General features: G+C 40.8%; 1 protein-coding gene across 1 annotated transcript in view; it reads right to left on the bottom strand.

Annotated features, from left to right (window-relative positions):
• Nucleotides 1-22116, bottom strand: part of LOC133251608 (craniofacial development protein 2-like) — a 278918-nt gene extending 256802 nt beyond the window's left edge. The window contains exon 1 of the mRNA XM_061424264.1: nucleotides 21878-22116. The gene's annotated coding sequence lies outside the window, so the exon portion shown is untranslated. The remainder of the gene's footprint in view (nucleotides 1-21877) is intronic.
• Nucleotides 22117-22145: the final 29 nt, after the last annotated feature.

The following is a 22145-nucleotide window of genomic DNA, read 5'->3' on the forward strand; positions in this document are numbered from 1 at the left end:
GTCTCATTTCTCCTGCATTGGCAGGCGTGACCACTAGCGCCATCTGGAAAGCCTGCACAAAAGCTGCTGCTGCTAAGTCACTTCAGTCGTGTCCGACTCTGTGCAACCCCATAGATGGCAGCCCACTAGGCTCCCCCATCCCCGGGGTTCTCCAGGCAAGAACACTGGAGTGGGTTGCCATTTCCTTCTCCAATGCATGAAAGTGAAAAGTGAAAGTGAAGTCACTCAGTGGTGTCCGACCCTCAGCGACCCCATGGACTGCAGCCTTCTAGGCTCCTCCATCCATGGGATTTTCCAGGCAAGAGTACTGGAGTGGGGTGCCATTGCCTTCTCCGTGCAGAAAAGCTATTCAGTCAAAAAAATAAAGAAAGAAAGAAAGAAAGAGGGCTTCCCTGGTGGTCCAGTGGTTAAAAGTCTCCTTTGCAATGCAGGGGACATCAGTTTGATCCCTGGTCCAGGAAGATCCCACATGCCTCGGAGCAACTAACCCTGTGTCCCGCAACTTCTAAGCCTGCGCTCTAGAGCCCAGGAGCCACAACAGCTGAGCACACGAGCAACAACTACTGCAACATCCACCCCTAGAACCCATGCACTGCAACAAGAGAAGCCACCGCAAGGAGAAGCCTGAGATGGCAACTAGAGGGTAGCCCCCACTCACCACAACAAGAGCCCACTCAAAGCAACGAAGACCCAGTGTAGCCAAAAATAAATAAATATTTTAAGAAAGAGAGAGGGAGAGAAGAAGGGAGGGTGGGAGGAAGAGGAGGCAAGAGAGAGAAGCACAGGAATAAAAAGCTTCCGGTATCAGAAGATAGAGTGAAATCTGGGTGATTGTCTGGAACTCTGTAAAAGGAGCAGTAAACCACCCACTTCCCCATCCCCAAGTGACAGCCAGGTAATTGCTTCTCCCAGACCCCCATAGACACTGCTGGGCTTATTGTCTAAAGACACTGAGGCAGAGAGATCCTGGGCTCTGGAACACAAGCCACTGGGCAGATGGAGTGAGGCCCCTTACTGAAAACAAGCAGACTTGCCTAACCTCGCCTGGAGGAGGAAATGGCAACCCACTCCAGGATTCTTGCCTGGAGAATTTCATAGACAGAGGAGCCTGGCAGGCTACAGTCCATGGGGTTCCAATGAGTCAGACACCAAAGAGCAACTAACACTCCCTACCTCACTCCCTGTCAGCGAAACTTATTATTATTTTTTTAAATTCTGCAGACAGACTATTAGAGGATCCCTTGGTGGAGAAAATGAATGCTCCCCAAGAAGCATGTCCATAGATAATAGTTTTTCAAAGAGTTTTGTGAATAAATCTCCCAGTTGTCCTATCACTAACATAGCAAAGGCGATTATACCCAATCACTTTGACATTACTGGCATTTTGGACCCTATAATTCTTTGTTGTGGGATCTGTCCTGTACTTCATAGGATGTTTAGCAGCATTTCTGGACTCTAGCCAGTAAAAGGTATAGATCTTCCCCAGCAGCAACAGTCATGAATGTCTCCAGATGTAGGCAAATGCCCCTAGAGGGCGAAATCACCCCTAGATGAGGATCCTTGCCCTCCATTTACAAAAAAAAAAAGTATGGATGCAAATGTAAGAAAAAACGTACTGAAAATGTTCAGGGCTTTTATCTTTAATGAACAGATGTGAGGGATAGGAAGAAGTGGGGCAGGGATTTGAGTCACATCCATAGATAGGAAATTAGCTGTTAACATTAGTGCTAAGAAGACAGAAGGTGATAACTGCCAAATGGAGGAGACAAATGATGTTTAAAAAAAAAAAAAAAAAACACTTAAGAGAGAAAAAGTTGCTTTTCTTTGGGGAACTGAGGAATTGGCAATATCTTCACGTGGTGGCTCAGATGGTAAAGAATCTTCCTGCAATGCAGGACACCTGGGTTTGATCCCTGGGTTGGAAAGATCCCCTGGAGAAGGGCATGGCAACCCACTCCAGTATTCTGGCCTGGAAAATTCCATGGACAGAGGGGCCTGGCAGGCTACAGTCCATGGGGTTGCTAAGAGTCGGCAGGACTAAGTGACTTTTACTTCACTTCACTAAAGAAGGTGTGTTTGAAAACTATCTTAAAAAGCCAAAAGAATTGAGAACGTGGAGATAAGAGGGTGGGAGACATTTCAGACAAAGGAATTTACGTTTAAGCGAGATTGAATATGCAAGCCAGGGAGAAGAGAATGGCTGTTACTTGAGCAGTTACAGGGAAACAAGAGGAAGAGTTCAGTTTCCTCAGCTAGCAGACAAAGGGCACACTGTTAGGTGCAGGGCATGCTGCTGCTGCTGCTAAGTTGCTTCAGTCGTGTCTGACTCTGTGCCACCCCATGGACTGCAGCCCACCAGGCTCCCCCATCCCTGGGATTCTCCAAGCAAGAACACTGGAGTGGGGTGCCATTGCCTTCTCCAATGCATGAAAGTGGAAAGTGAAAGTGAAGTCGCTCAGTCGTGTCTGACTCTTCACGACCCCATGGACTGCAGCCTACCAGACTCCTCCATCCATGGGATTTTCCAGGCAAGAGTACTGGAGTGGGGTGCCATTGCCTTCTCTGGCAGTGCATGCTACAACATGGCAAATTCTAACATTCCAGCCATTGCTGTAATTCTCCAATATTTTAAGAGGGGGATGTCAACCCAGGGGGTTCTAGTCTTGGAGGGAGAATTACTGTATTAATATCCAGGTGTTTAGGAAACTACCTAGAGGAAGAGCATTGATTTTAGGATGTCCTCATTATCTGCAGATAATTAATAATAAGAAAATTATATCTGCTTAAAAGGAGAATATCATTTCATATTAAGTAATGAGAAACTTTTATAAGGACATTCGTCATGAGAAGAGAAACCAAAGATTATGAAATAATTTTATGTCACATTTAAGAATGAGTTTATAATTACAATTAAATTCTAACACAACAAACAAAAAATTAATTAAGGGTAGACTTTATTTTATTTGGGGCATAATTCTTTTGATAAAGTTGTCTGAGAGTCATAAACCAGTCTTTCTTTCATCTTCAATTTTCAGAGTTTTTGCAAAACATTACAGACCTTCATCAATTTTCCCAAGGGCCTCTCCTTATCCTTTGATATTCAAATCATTCCATTCTGAATCATCTATCCTGCCATCATCCTTTTCACAAGGTCTGCAATTTCATTTTGTAATCCGTGTGTGTCCCATATACATTATATATTCTGCTTGACAAAGACACTGACCTGATGGGTGAGCTAGACACAAGTGCTAATGAGTGAAAGAATCTTTAAGATGAGACTGATTTCAGGAGTTTAGCTCATTAGTGAGTATGTTCATATTACCATCCACAACTGCAACTGCGGGGTATCTTTTAATAAGCACTTGTTTAACAAGAACTCCTTGTACCTACCACAACAGTCTTGAGCTTACATATGAAATAAAGGCTCTATTGTCCAGGGAATGATAAAGGAAAGTTACGAAAACATTCTGGTTAACTGATAACATTCACGTTTCCTTAACCTTTAACCCACAATTCAGGAGAGTAAATAGGGAGAAACACCACCAGTAACATCATGTGACTAAGAGAACGAAGTAACAGTGTCTTTCTTCTCAAATCAAAGTGATAACTAACTGCAGCAACTCAACATTCACTTAATGCTTTATTCCTGTGAGGGTCAGCATTTATACCAGTAATTACACTGAAGTTCAAATAAAAATATAAAATATATCTAATTAGAGAACTTTCTGTTTAGCAAAGTAACAAGCAATAAAATTTGGAGTAGGTTTCCACACCACCCACCCCACCTCAGTTATGAGTAACTTCCTCAAAAGGCTCATATTGACCATGGAAATAATCAGATCTGGTTACACAAATGTAAATCACTGTAAGTTCAAAAAGAGCATAAATAAAAGCACTGACCATATTCTGGCAATACAGTCACTCTTTCTCTATAGAATTCTAAATGAACTTCAAATCCAATGTCTTTTTCTGACTTTCCTTGACATATTACTTTGTTCAACATTTGTCTTTCAAACTGTCTAACCTTTCCTAATTTTATAATTTGGTGGTTTCGAAGTTTTAAAAAAGAACCCACAGTGATAACGTCCAGACCATTTTGGATAGCGACATTTCTGTACAAGCTTAAATAAAATGATTAAAAAAACTTATTAGACCATCTCATTCAAATCCTAAGATTAATGAGTCTGCAAAAATAAATTCTACTTTGCAACACTTATCATGAAAACTTGGCTCATTTAAGGCTTAGAAAACTTCATGGTTCCCTTTCAAAACTCTGCCTGAAATTACCACTTGGACAATCATTTCTTTAGATTTTGATGTTGCCTTTTTAAAATATGTATATTACCATGGAGAAGTACAGAGATTATATATTTCAAAAACAACCACAACCCTATTTTTCATTTTACATGCTCTTCTAGAACTTGGAAGCTCTCCATTAAGAAGAGGAACCCATTTTTCCTGTCCTTGAATTGGGCTAGGCTACCAATACAAAGGGGTTTCCCTGGTGACTCAGAAGGTAAAGAATTCACGTGCAATGCAGGAGACTGGGGTTCTATCCTTGGGTTGGGAAGATTGCCTGGAGAAGGGCATGGCAATCCACTCCAGTATTCTTGCCTGGAGAATCCCATGGGCAGAGGAGCCTGGTGGGTTATAGTCCATGGGTTGCACAGAGTCGGACTCAACTAAGCACATGCATGCCCACAGACCCCACTGCAAAACAGAAGGAATGTAGCATGACTTCTAAAACTAGTTGAGACAAGACAATATAGCTTCTGCCTGCTCTCTGTCTCTAAGTCATCACCCTTGGAATCCAGCCTCTGTGCTGTGAGAAAGCCCAGTAGCCACAAGAAAAGGTCACATGTAAGCATTCTGACCACAGCCAAACCTGATGTCCCACACGGCATTAAGGCCACAAATGTGAGTGAGTGAGTGACCCTGCAGAGGAGTCCATCTACCAACCTCCAACCCACTCGAGCCAAGACTAGCTGAGAACATTATTTTACATACTTATCTTTGAGAGTTTTTCAAGTACCCATAGATAAGAAATAGGAGCAACACATTAATACTGATACAGGTTAACTTTTCAGATTAGCTAGTCATTTTGTAGTAGATATAAAAATTATGAGAGATTACAACATGGAGAGAATAAGGAAGAAGAGAGATACTGAATCTAAGGCAAGATTTTTCTGCTTATGTTTGGGTAGGCTAAAACTAAAACTTTTAGAAGAAAACACAGAGGGAAAGTTTCTTGACATTGAATTTAGCAATAATTTCCTGGATATGAAACCAAAAGTGCAAGCAACAAGACAAAAAAATTAAAAGTTGGGCTGTATCAAAATGAAAAACTATTGTGCATCAAAGCTCACTACCAAGACAGTGAAAAGGCAATCAATCCATGGAAGGGGAGAAAAAAATACGCAAATTATATATATGACAAGGGGTTAATTTCCAGAATATATAAGAAACACTTACAACTCAGCAACAGCAACAACAGAAATCTGATTAAAAAAATGGGCAAATGACTTGAATAGACATTTCTCCAAAGAAAATACATAAATGGTCAGTCATAACATAAAAAGGCAAAACATCCCTGTGAAATGGATGTTCTCACTTTTACAGAGAAGAGAGAATGGATGTTAAGATAAGTTAAAAATGTTCCCAAGGTTACACAGCTAGAGCCAACCTAAATCCAAAAAGGTCGTAAGCACTACTAGTATCCCAGTAGCATACTCTACTAAGAAGAGTTTCTTGAGGTCCAAGATTATGATGTACTTTGTTTCTGTATATTCAGACTTAGGTCTTGGAAGACACCTAATAAACATCAGTTGAATTTTAAAAACAATGAAAAGGAATATGAAAAGATGCTTAACATCACTAATCATTAGGGAAATGCAGTCAAGACCACAAAAATACCACTTCATATCAATTAGGATGGCTCTTATCAAAAACAAACAACAGGGGAAAAAAAGAAAGAAAGAAGAAAAAGACACACAAAAAGAAACTATCAAGTGTGGCAAGGATGTGGAAAAACTAGAACTATTGTCTGCTACTGGTGGGAGTGTAAAATAGTGCAACCATTATACAAAACAGTGTGATGTTTCCTCAAAAATTAAAAATAGGCTTTCCATATGATCCAGCAGTCCCACTTCAGAATACCCAAAAGACTTGAAAGCAGAGTCTCAAAAAATATTTCTACAGCAATCTTCATAGTAGCACTATTCACAAAAGTCAAAAGATGGAAACAACCCAAATGCCCACTGATGTATAAATAGATAAACAAATATGGTACATACATACAATGGAATACTATTTACTCTTAAAAAGGAAAGAAATTTTGACACATGCTACATGAATGATCTTTGAGGACATTATGCCAAGTGAAATAAACCAGTCACAAAGAGACAAATACTGTATGATTCAATTTACCTGAAATACTTAGAATAGTCAAATTTAGAGACAGAAAGTAGTATGGTGGTTGCCAAGAACTGGGGAAGAGGATTCAGGCAGTTAGGTGGTGATAGACGCACAGCAGTGTGAATGTACTTAATGTCACTGAACTGTACACTTAAAATGGTTAAAATGGTAAACTTTATCTAATGTATATACTACCACAATTTTAAAGCTGGGCAAAGAATTTGAATATTTTCCAAAGAACATATTAAATGACCAATAAGCACATGAAAAGATGCTCTATATCAGTAATTATTGTGTTGTTGTTATACCACTAGGTAAATGCAAACCAAAATTATTAAATACCAAGCCCATACCCACTAGGATGGCAGTCATCAAAAAAACAGATAATAACAAGTGTTGATGAGAATGTGGAAAAATGGGAACCCTTATACATTGCTGGTAGGAATGTACTGTGGTGCATCTACTTTAGAAAACAGTCTGGCAGTTACTCAGAATGTTAATATAGAGCTACCACGTGTGTGAATGTGTGTGTGCTCATTCGCTTCAGGCAGGTCTGACTGTTCGTGACCCTGTGGACCATTGCCTGCCAGGCTCCTCTGTCCATGGGATTCTCCAGGCAAGAATACTGGAGTGGGTTGCCATGCCCTCCACCTGGGGATCTTCCTGACCCAGGGATCAAACCTGCATCTCTTATATCTCCTGCATTGGCAGGCATGTTCTTTACCCACTAGCACCTCCTGGGAAGTCCACTTATATCTATAGGTTCAGTAAATTCCTCTTAGTTATGATCTCAAATTAGAGGTAGGAAAAAGGAAGCAAATGTGCCTTGTGTGTGGGCACTGTTCTGCAGAATATTGTTATGATGGCCTCTTCTTGGAAGAAAGGGGATTATAGTCATACTGGCTCTATCACTTCTCAGTCTTTTAGCTAAGATCAAGCATAGTCATACCGGCTATGAAAACACCTTCTGTTTGAAATGTACAATGAATCAGAGATAAGTCTGTATGAAACATCTTTTTTTTCAATATACAATGAATCAAGAATAAATGTGAATGTGTAAGTGTAATAAAATGTCTGATTAGAAAGATGCTTTGAGTTCTCAAATATTAACAAATTCTGTTACCCAACATGCTATGAATTTTTGAGCCTTGTAGGAGAGAGAGGAATCAAAACAGGTTCCTCCTGATGTAGTGAGGGGTGGGAGAAGCTAGAAGAACTCAGACTCTGTATTCCACAGAGGACATTTCATTTGTATCGATACTCACAAGATGTCCCTACTCACTACCCTGTTTTAAAAAACTGAAAATTTGGAACCACAACAATTATTAATTCACAGCCCCAAAGAGGTTCTTAACATCACATTCCTTACCAGCAGTTTCATAACAGGTTCTTTCTTTTTCAAGTCCTTATTGTTAAGGGGTGTGTATGGTAGGAAGTATTTAAGTAAGCTAGCCCTTAATTTCGGAGAAGGCAATGGCACCCCACTCCAGTACTCTTGCCTGGAAAATCCCATGGATGGAGGAGCCTGGTGGGCTACAGTCCATGGGGTCATGAAGAGTCGGACATGACTGAGCGACTTCACTGTCAATTTTCACTTTCATGCATTGGAGAAGGAAATGGCAACCCACTCCAGTGTTCTTACCTACAGAATCCTAGGGATGGGGGAGCCTGGTGGCCTGCCGTCTATGGGGCCGCACAGAGTCGGACACGACTGAGGTGACTTAGCAGTAGCCCTTAATTTCTCAAGCTAGTTCAAAAGCTATTGTGAAATGACCACCTAAAATTAACAGTAGTGAACTCTAAGACAGACAGTTTAGTTGAATAAAGAAAACCTTATAATCAAGCAATGAAATTCTGAGCTTAGAGTTCAACTGTGGATAAAATACCCTTATTCAGTTCATGAACCAAAAATCATCTTTATAAACACATGCCATCAAGAAAGCATTTCTGGAGAAATAATTCCAGAAGGGAATGTGGGACATTCAATGGGGAAAAATAGGATGAGGAGTCCTGCCAAGTGACCCTAAATAAAATCATTTAACCCCTTTGGCCTTATGGCTCTCCCCAAGAAAATATGAACCACAGTCTGTTATGGACTGAATTGTACCTCCCTCAATTTCATATGTGACTATATTTGGAAATCTAACCTTTAAAGAGATTTGTGTTCAGTTGCTCAGTGGACCCCATGGACTGCAGCCCACCAGGCTCTACTGTCCACGGAATTTTCCAGGCAAAAACACAGCAGTGGGTTGCCATTTCCTACTTGAAGTTAATTGAAGCTGTTAAAGGTGTGTCCCTAAAAGTTAATATGACTGTTGTCCTTAGAAGAAGAGGAAGAGACACCAGGAAAATGCAGGCACAAAGTCCACATGAGGACACAGGAAGGAGGTGGCCACATGCAAGCCAAAGCAAGGCCCTAGGAGAAGCCAAACCTGCTCTCATCTGGATCTTGGACTTCAGCCTCCAGAATCATAAGAAAATGAATTTCTGTTGTTTAAAGCAGCCAGTCTGTGGTATTACTATTTTGTGATGGTGGCTCTAGCAAACTAACACACAATCTCTGCCCCAAAAATCTGGCAAGGACTTTAGGGAGCTTGAGAAAATAAATATGAAAACCCTGTGTCCATAGAATTCTTTAAGCCAAAATACCAGAGTGGGTAGCCTTTCCCTTCTCTAGCAGATCTTCCCAAGCCCGGAATAGAACTGGGCAGGCTGATTCTTTACCAGCTGAACTAAAGGGAAGCTCAAGAATACTGGAGTGGGTAGCCTATCCCTTCTCTAGGGGATCTTCCTGACCTAGGAATTGAACTGGGGTCTCCTGCATTGCAGGCTGATTCTTTACCTGCTGAGCTACTAGAGAAGCCCCTTGTAAACTACAGAGTTTGCTAAAAATTTCTTCCTTGGAAGAAAAGTTATGACCAACCTAGACAGCATATTAAAAAGCAGAGACCTTATTTTGCCAACAATGGTCCGTCTAGTCAAGGCTATGGTTTTTCCAGTAGCCATGTATGGATGTGAGAGTTGGACTATAAAGAAAGCTGAGTGCTGAAGAATTGATGCTTTTGAACTGTGGTGTTGGAGAAGACTCTTGAGAGTCCCTTGGACTGCAAGGAGATTCAACCAGTTCATCCTTAAGGAAATCAGTCCTGAATATTCATCAGAAGGACTGATGTTGAAGCTGAAATTCCAATCCTTTGGCCACGTGATGTGAAGAACTGACTCACCTGAAAAGACCCTGATGCTGGGAAAGATTGAAGGTGGGAGGAGAAGGGGATGACAGAGGATGAGATGGTTGGATGGCATCACCAACTCAATGGACATGAGTTTGAGTAAGCTCTGGGAGTTGGTGATGGACAGGGAGGCCTGGCATGCTGCAGTCCATGGGACCGCAAAGAGTTGGACACGACTGAGCTACTGAACTGAACTGAACTACTATCTCTTGATGGGAATCACCATACACTTTTATACGTAAGGGAGAGTCCACTTATGGAAAATGCTTCACAGAAGACAGTCTAAAGGAAAATGTATAATATTCGTTTATGTCTGTTAGCTGATTTGTGTTAAGCCAACCACTCCCAGTTTATGAGGTCGTATATCAGGCATACTAGGAGATGAATTGCCACTTTAAAGTGAAAACAACTGGAAGACTATTTTATTATTGTAAATAAAAAAGAGCAAAGACCTTGCTAGTTTAAATATACTTAGTCATTGACGTCAGTGCTACCGTGGGTTGTAATTTATTTTTCTCACAGAAGGTTACTTATTTCTCCAAATAATAATATCTAACGTTTATTGAGTTCTCACATATGCTATTTCTGAGTATCATTTCAATTAATTAAACCTCAGATGTAGTACTGTTACTATTTTTCCAATTAAAATATGAAAGTATTGAAGTCGGGAGATGGGAAAAATGAGACTCAGACTATGGTCTGTCACTTGACGTCTCAACCAAACCACTGCTTTTAGTTATTAAAAGTTCTTTTAAAGGCCAAGATTGACAGGAAATGTGTTATAGAAAATTGTTTATCAAGGCTATTTGGCAGTATTAGTTATCACAACCATGTATTTCCATACTCATGAACATTCATGGTTGTTTGATGTAAATATATGTATATTTCCATTAAAAATAGAAACTTCCATAATGTGCCTAAAGCTTTTATTCTATTTGATTCAATCTATGTATGGCTGACTTCCAACAAAAGCTCGATATTTAAAGCTTGAGCAAATAGATGCCTTGTTCTGTCATATTTTAACTACACATGGATACATAAAATGCATGTTTTTATTTATTACTCTTACTTCAACACTGATATAAAGTTCCTAAAACTGACAAGTCAGAATATTTTAAATCAAGAGGAATGCTTTGGATAATTTGAAACTGGAAATGCTGAATATAAAATAGCTATAAAAAACAAACATTTATCAAGCATGTAGCAATATTTCTTAACATCTATTTAGAAAATTTTAAGCATGCTAAACACATAGAATTTCTGCCCCTTTGTGTGGTTTGCTTCCATTGTAGTCTGTGAGTATTTGACTAGAAGCTTCCATAACAATACAGCTGACTAAATGCAAATTGACTAGTGTCATATGAGGACTTAGATTGTTGCAGTAGTCAGATCCTTCTTTTTCTCTGCTGGCTCTTTCCTGTTACTGTACAAACATGTGCAAGTTTAGTACATCTTTGAAAAATAAAATCTCTCTCTCAACTCCACATCCACTCCCTCTCCAGGGCCTCTATCCTAGTTCAAGTTCTTTGCAAGAGTGGGTTACACATTCATTGATTTCGTTTCCTCTCTTGGTTGTTCAGTATAGCATCAGACACTGGTGTTCACTCTCTTCTTGAAACACTTTCTCTTGAATCCTGCAACAAGTCCTTTCCTTCAAGATCCCTTCACAGACTCCTGTTCCCTAGACTCCCTCCTCAGGCTTCTCTTACAATCTCCAATGGTCCCTAACTATTCTACTTCCATGAGTCAATCACCACCACCCCCCCATATTCTAATGAGTCTCAAAGATATCTGTGGCACCAATGTTTCTCTGGATGCCTTTGGACATCTCCCCCTGGAATTTCCTCAGGCATCACTACTTCAACGTCTTCCCCCACAAACTTGGTCTCTTTTCTGGTATTTTCTGATCTTAGCACATAAATAGACTTCTCCATTCAATTTTTGCCTGAACCAGAAATGTGAACATTATTCTTGACTCTTTCATCCTGATCTCCTAACCAATCAAATCTAATAAATCACCACCATCCATCAGCTGGACCTTCTAAGGTCCCTTGAATCCATCTCCTTTCCATTCCCACTCTCACTCCCTCAGTTGAGTCTTCCGATTTTTTCCTAGGTTAAGGCCATGGCTCCTAAATGTTCTTCCTAACTCTACTCTTTCCTGTGGTCATGTATGGATGTGAGAGTTGGACCATGAAGAAGGCTGAGCACCGAAGAATTGATGCCTTTGAACTGTGGTGTTGGAGAAGACTCTTGAGAGTCCCTTGGACTGCAAGGAGATCCAACCAGTTCATTCTAAAGGAGATCAGCCCTGGGATTTCTTTGGAAGGACTGATGCTAAAGCTGAAACTCCAGTACTTTGGCCACCTCATGCGAAGAGTTGACTCACGGGAAAAGACTCTGATGCTGGGAGGGATTGGGGGCAGGAGGAGAAGGGGACGACAGAGGATGAGATGGCTGGATGGCATCACTGACTCGATGGACGTGAGTCTCAGTGAACTCTGGGAGTTGGTGATGGACAGGGAGTCCTGGCGTGCTGCGATTCATGGGGTCGCAAACAGTTGGACACGACTGAGCGACTGATCTGATCTGAACTCTACTCTTGGTTCCCTCTTTTCAGTTTTCACACTGATGCCAAATGGTCATTCTAAAGCACAAATCCAATGTGGTATTCTCTTTAAATTCCATGGATGGTTCCTAGAAGCCTTTAAAGTTCAAAATCCCAATAATAGTATATATGACTACCTGGTCCTTTAGGATAAGCAACTGCTTCATTCCCCATCTCATTGCTAAACACCCCCCAGACACCCTCCATGCTTTAGCCGACTAATCTATATTTCACTTACAGAAATCTTAGTCTCTTTCCTCTGTGTCTTTGCACATACTGTTGCTTTTGTCTGCAATGTCCTTTGCACCAACCTCTTAATTTGGCTAAATCAAAACTCAGATAAAAAGTTAAAGAGTTAAAAGGTAAAGAAATGAGGAAAGTGGGGGACTCCAAGCAATTAAGGCCTATCTAGAGAATAAAGGTTCTGGCCTATGAGGTCCCTTATTCTAGTGCAATGCAAAGGAACAATAAAGCTAGATTAGAAAATTTCTCCAAAGAAAACATACAGATGGCCAAAAGGCATATGAAAACATTCTCTAATTATTAGAGAAATGCAAATCAAAACTACAATAAGGTATCACCTCACTCTGGTCAGAATGGCCATCATCAAAAAATCTACAAACTACAAATGCTGGAGAAGGTGTGGAGAAAAGGGAATACTCTTGCACTACTGGAGGGAATGTAAGTTGATATGGACACTATGGAGATATGTGTCTATGGAGCCAGTATGGACAGTCCTTAAAAAAACTAAAAATAGAACAACCCCACTACTGGGCATATATCCTGAGAAAATCATACTGTAGAAAAACACATGTACCCTGAAGTTCATTGCAGCACTATTTACAATAGCCAGGACATGGACACAATCTAAATGTCCATCGACAGATGAATGAATAAAGGAAATGTGGTACATACATGGGATAGTACATACATAGAATGGAATATTACTCAGCCATAAAAAAGGATAAAATTGGGACATCTACAGAGATGTGGATGGACCTAGAGCCTGTCATACAGAGTGGAATAAGTCAGAAAGAGAAAAACAAATACTGTATATTTAGGTCCACATAAATGTGGGATCTAAAGAAATGGTACAGATAAACATTTGGAGGGTAGGAACAGAAACTCAGACGTAGAGAAATGACATGTGGACAGGGGATGAGGGGGAAGGGGAGGATGGGATGAACTGGGAAAGTAGGATTAACATACATAAACTATCATGTGCAAAACAGATTTCCAAGGTGGCTCGGTGGTAAAGAATCCATCTACCAACGCAGGAGACTTAGGAGACTCGGGTTTGATTCCTGGGTTGGGAAGACTCCCTGGAGGAGGAAATGGGAATCCACTCCAGTATTCTTGCCTGGAAAATCTTATGGACACAGGAGCCTGGTGGGCCACAGTCCATGGGGTCACAAAGAGTCAGACATGACTGAGCACACACAGACATGTGTGTAAAACAGATAGCTAGTGGGAACCTGCTATATAGTAAAAGGAACTCAGCTCAGTGCTCAGCTCCATGCTCTGTGAGCAGTGCGATGGTGGTGGGGTGGGAGGGAAGTCCAAGAGAAAGGGGATATATGTATACATATAGCTGTTTCAGTTCTTAGTATAGCAGAGACTAACACAACATTGTAAAGCAATTATACTCCAATAAAAAAAGAAAGTATTCATTTCCCAAATCCAACTCTGTCAAAATTTTTTGTAGAGGGGTGTGTGTGTGTGTGTGTACATGTTTTTGTAAGGAAGGTTAGCATCATAGAAAGATATCTGAATAAGGAAGGAAACTTATTCAGTTCAGTTCAGTTCAATTCAGTTGCTCAGTCGTGCCCAACTCTTTGCGACTCCATGAATCGCAGCACGCCAGGCCTCCCTGTCCATCACCAACTCCCGGAGTTCACTCAGACTCACGTCCATCGAGTCAGAGATGCCATCCAGCCATCCCATCCTCTGTCGTCCCCTTCTCCTCCTGCCCCCAATCCCTCCCAGCATCAGAGTCTTTTCCCATGAGTCAACTCTTCGCATGAGGTGGCCAAAGTATTGGAGTTTCAGCTTTAGCATCATTCCTTCCAAAGAACACCCAGGGCTAATCTCCTTTAGAATGGACTGGTTGGATCTCCTTGCAGTCCAAGGGACTCTCAAGAGTCTTCTCCAACACCACAGTTCAAAAGCATCAATTCTTTGGCGCTCAGCTTTCTTCACAGTCCAACACTCACATCCATACATGACCACAGGAAAAACTATAGCCTTGACTAGATGGAACTTTGCTGGCAAAGTAATGTCTCTGCTTTTGAATACACTATCTAGGTTGCTCATAACTTTCCTTCCAAGGAGTAAGCGTCTCTTAATTTCATGGCTGCAGTCACCATCTGCAGTGATTTTGGAGCCCAGAAAAATGAAGTCTGACACTGTTTCCACTGTTTCCCCATCTATTTCCCATGAAGTGATGGGACCAGATGCCATGATCTTCATTTTCTGAATGTTGAGCTTTAAGCCAACTTTTTCACTTTCCTCTTTCACTTTCATCAAGAGGCTTTTGAATTCCTCTTCCCATTCTGCCATAAGGGTGGTGTCATCTGCATATCTGAGGTTATTGATATTTCTCCCAGAAATCTTGATTCCAGCTTGTGCTTCTTCCAACCCAGCGTTTCTCATGATGTACTCTGCATAGAAGTTAAATAAGCAGGGTGACAATATACAGCCTTGACGAACTCCTTTTCCTATTTGGAACCAGTCTGTTGTTCCATGTCCAGTTCTAACTGTTGCTTCCTGACCTGTATATAGGTTTCTCAAGACGCAGGTCAGGTGGTCTGGTATTCCCACCTCTTTCAGAATTTTCCACAGTTTATTGTCATCCACATAGTCGAAGGCTTTGGCATAGTCAATAAAGCAGAAATAGATGTTTTTCTGGAACTCTTTTGTTTTTTCGATGAGCTAGCAGATGTTGGCAATTTGATCTCTGGTTCCTCTGCCTTTTCTGAAACCAACTTGAACATCTGGAAGTTCACGGTTCGTGTATTGTTGAAACCTGGCTTGGAGAATTTTGAGCATTACTTTACTAGCATGTGAGATGAGTGCAATTGTGCGGTAGTTTGAGCATTCTTTGGCATTGCCTTTCTTTGGGATTGGAATGAAAACTGACCTTTTCCAGTCCTGTGGCCACTGCTGAGTTTTCCAAATGTGCTGGCATATTGAGTGCAGCACTTTCACAGCATCATCTTTCAGGACTTGAAATAGCTCCACTGGAATTCCATCACCTCCACTAGCTTTGTTCATAGTGATGCTTCCTAAGGCCCACTTGACTTCACATTCCAGGATGTCTGGCTCTAGGTGAGTGATCATACCATCATGATTATCTGGGTCGTGAAGATCTTTTTTGTACAGTTCTTCTGTATATTCTTGCCACCTCTTCTTAATATCTTCTGCTTCTGTTTGGTCCATACCACTTCTGTCCTTTATCGAGCCCATTTTTGCATGAAATGTTCCCTTAGTATCTCTAATTTTCTTGCAGAGATCTCTAGTCTTTCCCATTCTGTTGTTTTCCTCTATTTCCTTGCATTGATCGCTGAAGAAGGCTTTCTTATCTCTTCTTGCTATTCTTTGGAACTCTGCATTCAGATGCTTATATCTTTCCTCTTCTCCTTTGCTTTTCACTTCTCTTCTTTTCACAGCTATTTGTAAGACCTCCCCAGACAGCCATTTTCTTTTTTGCATTTATTTTCCATGGGGATGGTCTTGATCCCTGTCTCCTGTACAATGTCATGAACCTCCGTCCATAGTTCATCAGGCACTCTATCAGATCTAGTCCCTTCAATCTATTTCTCACTTCCACTGTATAATCATAAGGGATTTGATTTAGGTCATACCTGAATGCTCTAGTGGTTTTCCCTACTTTCTTCAACTTAAGCCTGAATTTGGCAACAAGGAGTCACGATCTGAGCCACAGTCAGCTCCTGGTCTTGTTTTTGCTGACTGTATAGAGCTTATCCATCTTTGGCTGCAAAGAATATAATCAATCTGATTTTGGTGTTGACCATCTGGTGATGTCCATGTGTAGAGTCTTCTCTTGTGTTGTTGGAAGAGGGTGTTTGCTATGACCAGTGCGTTCTCTTGACAAAATTCTATTAGCCTTTGCCCTGTTTCATTCCATATTCCAAGACCAAAGTTGCCTGTTACTGCAGGTGTTTCTTGACTTCCTACTTTTGGTTTCCAGTCCCCTATAATGAAAAGGACATCTTTTTTGGTTGTTAGTCCTAAAAGGTCTTGGAGGTCTTCATAGAACCGTTCAACCTCAGCTTCTTCAGCATTACTGGTTGGGGCATAGACTTGGATTACCGTGATATTGAATGGGTTGCTTTGCAAATGAACAGAGATGATTCTGTCGTTTTTGAGATTGCATCCAAGTACTGCATTTCGGACTCTTTTGTTGACCATGATGGTTACTCCATTTCTTCTAAGGGATTCCTGCCCACAGTAGTAGCTATAATGGTCATCTGAGTTAAATTCACCCATTCCAGTCCATTTTAGTTCACTGATTCCTAGAATGTCGACGTTCACTCTTGCCATCTTCTGTTTGGCCACTTCCAATTTGCGTTGATTCATGGACCTAACATTCCAGGTTCTTATGCAATATTGCTCTTTACATCATCAGACCTTGCTTCTATCACCAGTCACATCCACAACTGGGTATTGTTTTTGCTTTGGCTCCATTCCTTCATTCTTTCTGGAGTTATTTCTCCACTGATCTCCAGTAGCATATTGGGCACCTACTGACCTGGGGAGTTTCTCTTTCAGTATCCTGTAATTTTGCATTTTCATACTGTTCATGGGATTCTCAAGGCAAGAACACTGAAGTGTTTGCCATTCCCTTCTCCAGTGCGAACTTATTATCCATCCCCAATCCCTCCTTCTCCTACCAAAGCAGCAGACCCCAGAGACACCTTCAAAAAAGAAACAGATGGCCCCTGGAGAATTACCCAGCCAATCCTTCCAACCACTATCGTCACAGAGAACAACAATCAACACATCCTACTGCCCAAAATCGTTTACATTTTTAATCTGAGACTACAAAACACAATGGTCTGGCATCCAGAAAGTCCTCAATAAATATGCATTGAATGCTGGACAAACAGTAAAAGGACAGCATGGGCAAAAAGGTAATGAGTATTGAAGTTGAGGAGTCAGTTTACAATGTTACAACTTTTTTTAATACTGTAAAATCAAAATTCAAGTTTTTTGTTAAGTATATTTGTATGTGTGTGTGTGTGTATGTGCCCACACACACACACACATTCAGTAGCTCAGTCAAGTGTGACTTTTTGCAACCTTATGGACTGTACCCCACCAGACTCCTCTGTCCATGGAATTTTCCTGGCAAAAATACTGGAATAGGTTGCCAAACACTGGGGTTGGTTGCCATTTTCTACTCCCAGGGATCTTTCTGACCCAGGGATTGAACCTGCATCTCTTGGGTCTCCTGTATTGGCAGGCAGATTCTTCACCACTGCACCCCCTGGGAAGCCCTGCTAAGTACATTTAGTAAACAGCAAAACAGTTAAGCATATTTAGCAACTAGGAGATAGACAAGATATTCCTCATTTCTCAAGATAATATCACAGTTGTTAATCTGAGGACTAAATAAGGTCCTGTGTGTTTAAGTTTAGCACATGGGAAATATGTAATAAATATAAACTCTTGACTATTGGCTGGTCTTTGCTTTGTGCCCTGTACTCAACAGAGTCTATGGCCATTAGACTAAATGCAAGCAAGTGGGAGATCTCCATCAAATGTCTCCAGGTACCTTTATATAACCAGGCAGTGGTTACTTGACAAAGTTTATTTTTCCAGTGACTATCTCAATTAATTGGAAAGGGTGACTTTATCTGAGGTAGCTAGAATCTCTCAAAGGCAAGATATAACTGAAATTACCAGTCTATTTTATTTATATATATATATATGTATAATTTTATATATTGTACAATTTTATATGATGTATAATAAATATATAATTTTATTTATATAATATATATTGTGTAAAATTTATAGATATAATTTTATATGATATATATATAAATTTAACTGGGCATTCTTTATTTTAATTTTGTTTTTATTGGCATCTAATCACTTTACAATGTTGTGGGAGTTTCTGCCTTACTACAGAGTGAGTCGCTTCCCAGGTGGCACTAGTGGTAAAGAACCCGCCTGTCAATGCAGGAGACATAAGAGACTTGGGTTCAATACCTGGGTCACGAGGATCCCTTGGAGGCGGGCATGGCAACCCACTCCAGTATTGTTGCCTGGAGAATCCCATGGACAGAGAAGCCTGGAGGGCTCCGGTCCATAGGGTCGCAAAGAGTCAGATATGACTGAGCACACACACACACAAAGTGAATCAGCTATATGTATACATATATCCCCTCTCCTTTGGACCTCCCTCTGACTCCCCCCTCCATCCCACCCCTCTTGGTCACCACAGGGTACCAAGTTGAGCTTCCTGAGCTATATGGCAGGTTTCCACTCTATTTTACAAATGATAGTAATCTGATTTCTATGTATCCTTTTCCCTGCCTTCCCATCACCACCCAAACTATACACAATTTCTCAGCCCCAAACTATCCCAGAGATCAACAAAGACTGCGTGAAGCCATGATCTAGCAAGTTCTCTTCTAAGACAGAGCAGATGCACCAGAGAATATCTGGATACATGGAGGGGGCTGTAATAAGTAGTTTCCAGGAAGGATCAGGAAGTAGAGGGGAAGACAATTCAGCTGTGATCCCTTTGATCCTCAATTTTTTTGGCCCTCGTCACTGTTGGACAAGGCTACATTCCGAAGTTCTGGACATTTATCAGAGAGCCTTAACAGAAGGAGAAGTGCAAAGATTCCTCCAGTCTCCAGGATAGAAACAGAACCAAGGAGGAAGTTCCCACAGCTAGGGCAGCATTTGACAAGCCATCATGTTTACCTGCTTGTTGTAATTTTTTGCTGCTCAAAGTACTTCAACAGTCTGTAATGTAGAGAGTATGATTAAAGCCTCCTCTTACTGTATTGGATTTTTGCCCAGCCTTAAGGCCATTATTCTGAGCTTTGGTTCTTCCTGCACTTAACTGTTGATGGAGAAGAAAGTATGAAACTGACAGCTGAATATATCACTGAGCCTAGAAAATAGCCTGGAAGTCAGTCCTTTAAAAGATTCCCAATAGTCTCATCACTCAATCTACAAGTCTTTAAAAATAAAATCACAGTTAACAAAAGGCTCATTTTTTTTTCTTTTACAGTAGTACATAACTGTCTTACATTTGCACATTTTGCTAATTAGGATTTTTAAGTTATTTAAATGACAGTCTGTATTCTAATATTATCGAATAAAAATGACAGTGGAGGTGAGAGGTTAGGAGAAAAGGTAAAAAATGTTCATTTGATTTGATTTCTATTTAATCAATGCTTCTTCAGTACTACTGAAACAGTTTTTTTCATACAGGGAATTTCAGGTTTTAATAAAAAGTAATAATAAGATCATAATGTAAGAGAAACATTTTTATTACATAAACAGTGATATATTACCTAAGGCTGCTGTGAAAATTTTAAGTATAAAAGGCATAGAAATTAATACATGCACTTTAGATACTTTTATTAGTGTTAAGTAAACAATTCTACTGGAGATGGAAATGGCAACCCACTCCAGTATTCTTGCCAAGAGAATCCCATGGACAGAGGAGCCTGGTGGGCTACAGTCCACGGATTTGCAAAGAGTCAGACATGACTTAGCAACTAAACAACAACAATAACAAATAATTCTGACAATCTGATTCTAGAAGACTAAGTCTAAAATAGATAAAACAGAATTAAATACATCCTTAAGCAAAACATTTCAAAAGAAATGTTAGCAATAAAGGATACTATTTATCAAGTACTTACTGTGCTCTGGGCATAATGCCTACCTCTTTTTGTACTTTGTATTATTTAATTCTCCTGATAGCACTATGAATAAAGTGTATTTAGCTCCTATTTGTTTTTAAGAAACGACAATGGAAACTCAATGTGATTAAAAAGTTGCTAAAAGTCTAAAACCTAGTTAGTAATCTGTGACTTCAAAACAAATCGGTTTATATTATCCACAAAACCACACGTTCCACAAGGACAGGAACTAGTATATCCCATCCTCTACTGGCATACAATATGTCTTCAATAAATAGTGAAAGAGTGCATATATATATATATACCTATATTCCTAATTTGGTTCCTAACTGGTTCCTTTGTTACTAAAGGAGAAATATGTACATTTGTAAACTCACGCATTACTGTAAAAAGAATTTTTTAAATGTTTTAACGGAGAAGGCAGTGGCACCCCACTCCAGTACTATTGCCTGGAAAATCCCATGGACGGAGGAGCCTGGTAGTATGCAGTCCATGGGGCCGCTGAGAGTCAGACATGACTTAGCGACTTCACTTTCACTTTTCACTTTCATGCATTGGAGAAGGAAATGGCAACCCACTCCAGTGTTCTTGCCTGGAGAATCCCAGGGACGGGGGAGCCTGGTGGGCTGCCATCCATGGGGTCACATAGAGTCGGACACGACTGAAGTGACTTAGCAGCAGCAGTAGCAGCAAATGTGTTAAATTGCCCTTTTATACTCATTTCATGAGTTCATTTTCAAGGAGGACCAAGGACCCTTCCTTGGTCGGACCTGTGACAAACGGAGCTTTGACAAACGGACCCAGTGATGCTTTAGCGACAATATTTTTCAGGCATTAACTTTTTCTCCCTGGTTTTCCCTACCCTTTTCTCCTCATAACTCTGCCCCCGATTCAAGGCTTGGTTCTGCGTCATTTGCCTGTCATTTGCCTCGGGGAAGCACCTGGCAGGGCAAACAACAGAGATGTCCTTTAAGATTCTCATTTTTTCAAAACCCAGGTAGCCACTAACCAGGAAGAGGCCATGAGAACAGAGACGTCAAAGTACATACAGTCCGTTAGAAATGATAACCAACTCCTCCTTCTCCAATCCTCAACCCCTTTTTAATGCAGATTCTTCGCATTTGTGAGAATAGGGAAAAAAAGGAGGGAAGGAGTCCAAGAACGCTTCAAACTAATTATTTTCCCACTTACCAGGCAGAGGCTCACAAGCAGAGATTAAGTTCATGGCCAGTAAATAAAAAGAATAATATCGCTTCACACACGGGATCTGTGGACTCAGATTTTTAATCATTGCAATCATTCTTGTCTACTCATTCCTCTTAAGGGTCAACCACATACCTTTCGTTTTAAGCCATTATAGAACTACCAACTTTTCTAATTCGTTCACAATTCAAATTCAGGAAATTCAGGAAGACCAAGAATCTATGTAGCCCAACTCCACTCTTTGATTAAATTTTACAAAAAGCAAAATAAGACAAGGAACCAGTGATTTCCAAAGCGCACATGGGGAGACTTCTAGAAACTTCACAAACCACACCACAGAAAACCCACCACCTCTCCATCTGTAATGAAAAATAGGGGTTTCACTTTTTTGTTAGAACCAGCCACTGTGAAACACAGCAGAACCACTCTACTAAACGGAACTGAATGAAAACTCCCAGTACATTCTGGAACGATATTCTGGCCAATCCTTTTGCCAGCAGAGGCCTTACCCGGGCCTGGGTTAGTAAACGCAGCGGTTAACTCCCCCTCTTCATCGAAGACACTTGCGGAAATCCTCCAATGAGAGACGCTTAGAGGCAGGGGCGTGGTCTCAAGGGGCGGAGAATTTGACTCCGGGGATAATGAAAAGCGTGTGCTGATTGGCCGGACATCTTCCCTCTACTGACCAGCCCTCTTTGGACAGCGGGAGCCATCCATCAAAAGACTTACACCAATTAGCGGGGAAATGCTTCCCACTTCCCCCCTCCCATCGCAGCG

This window comes from Bos javanicus, chromosome 7 (genome assembly GCF_032452875.1).
Source record: "Bos javanicus breed banteng chromosome 7, ARS-OSU_banteng_1.0, whole genome shotgun sequence".
In the NCBI taxonomy this organism is placed as follows: Eukaryota; Metazoa; Chordata; class Mammalia; order Artiodactyla; family Bovidae; genus Bos; species Bos javanicus.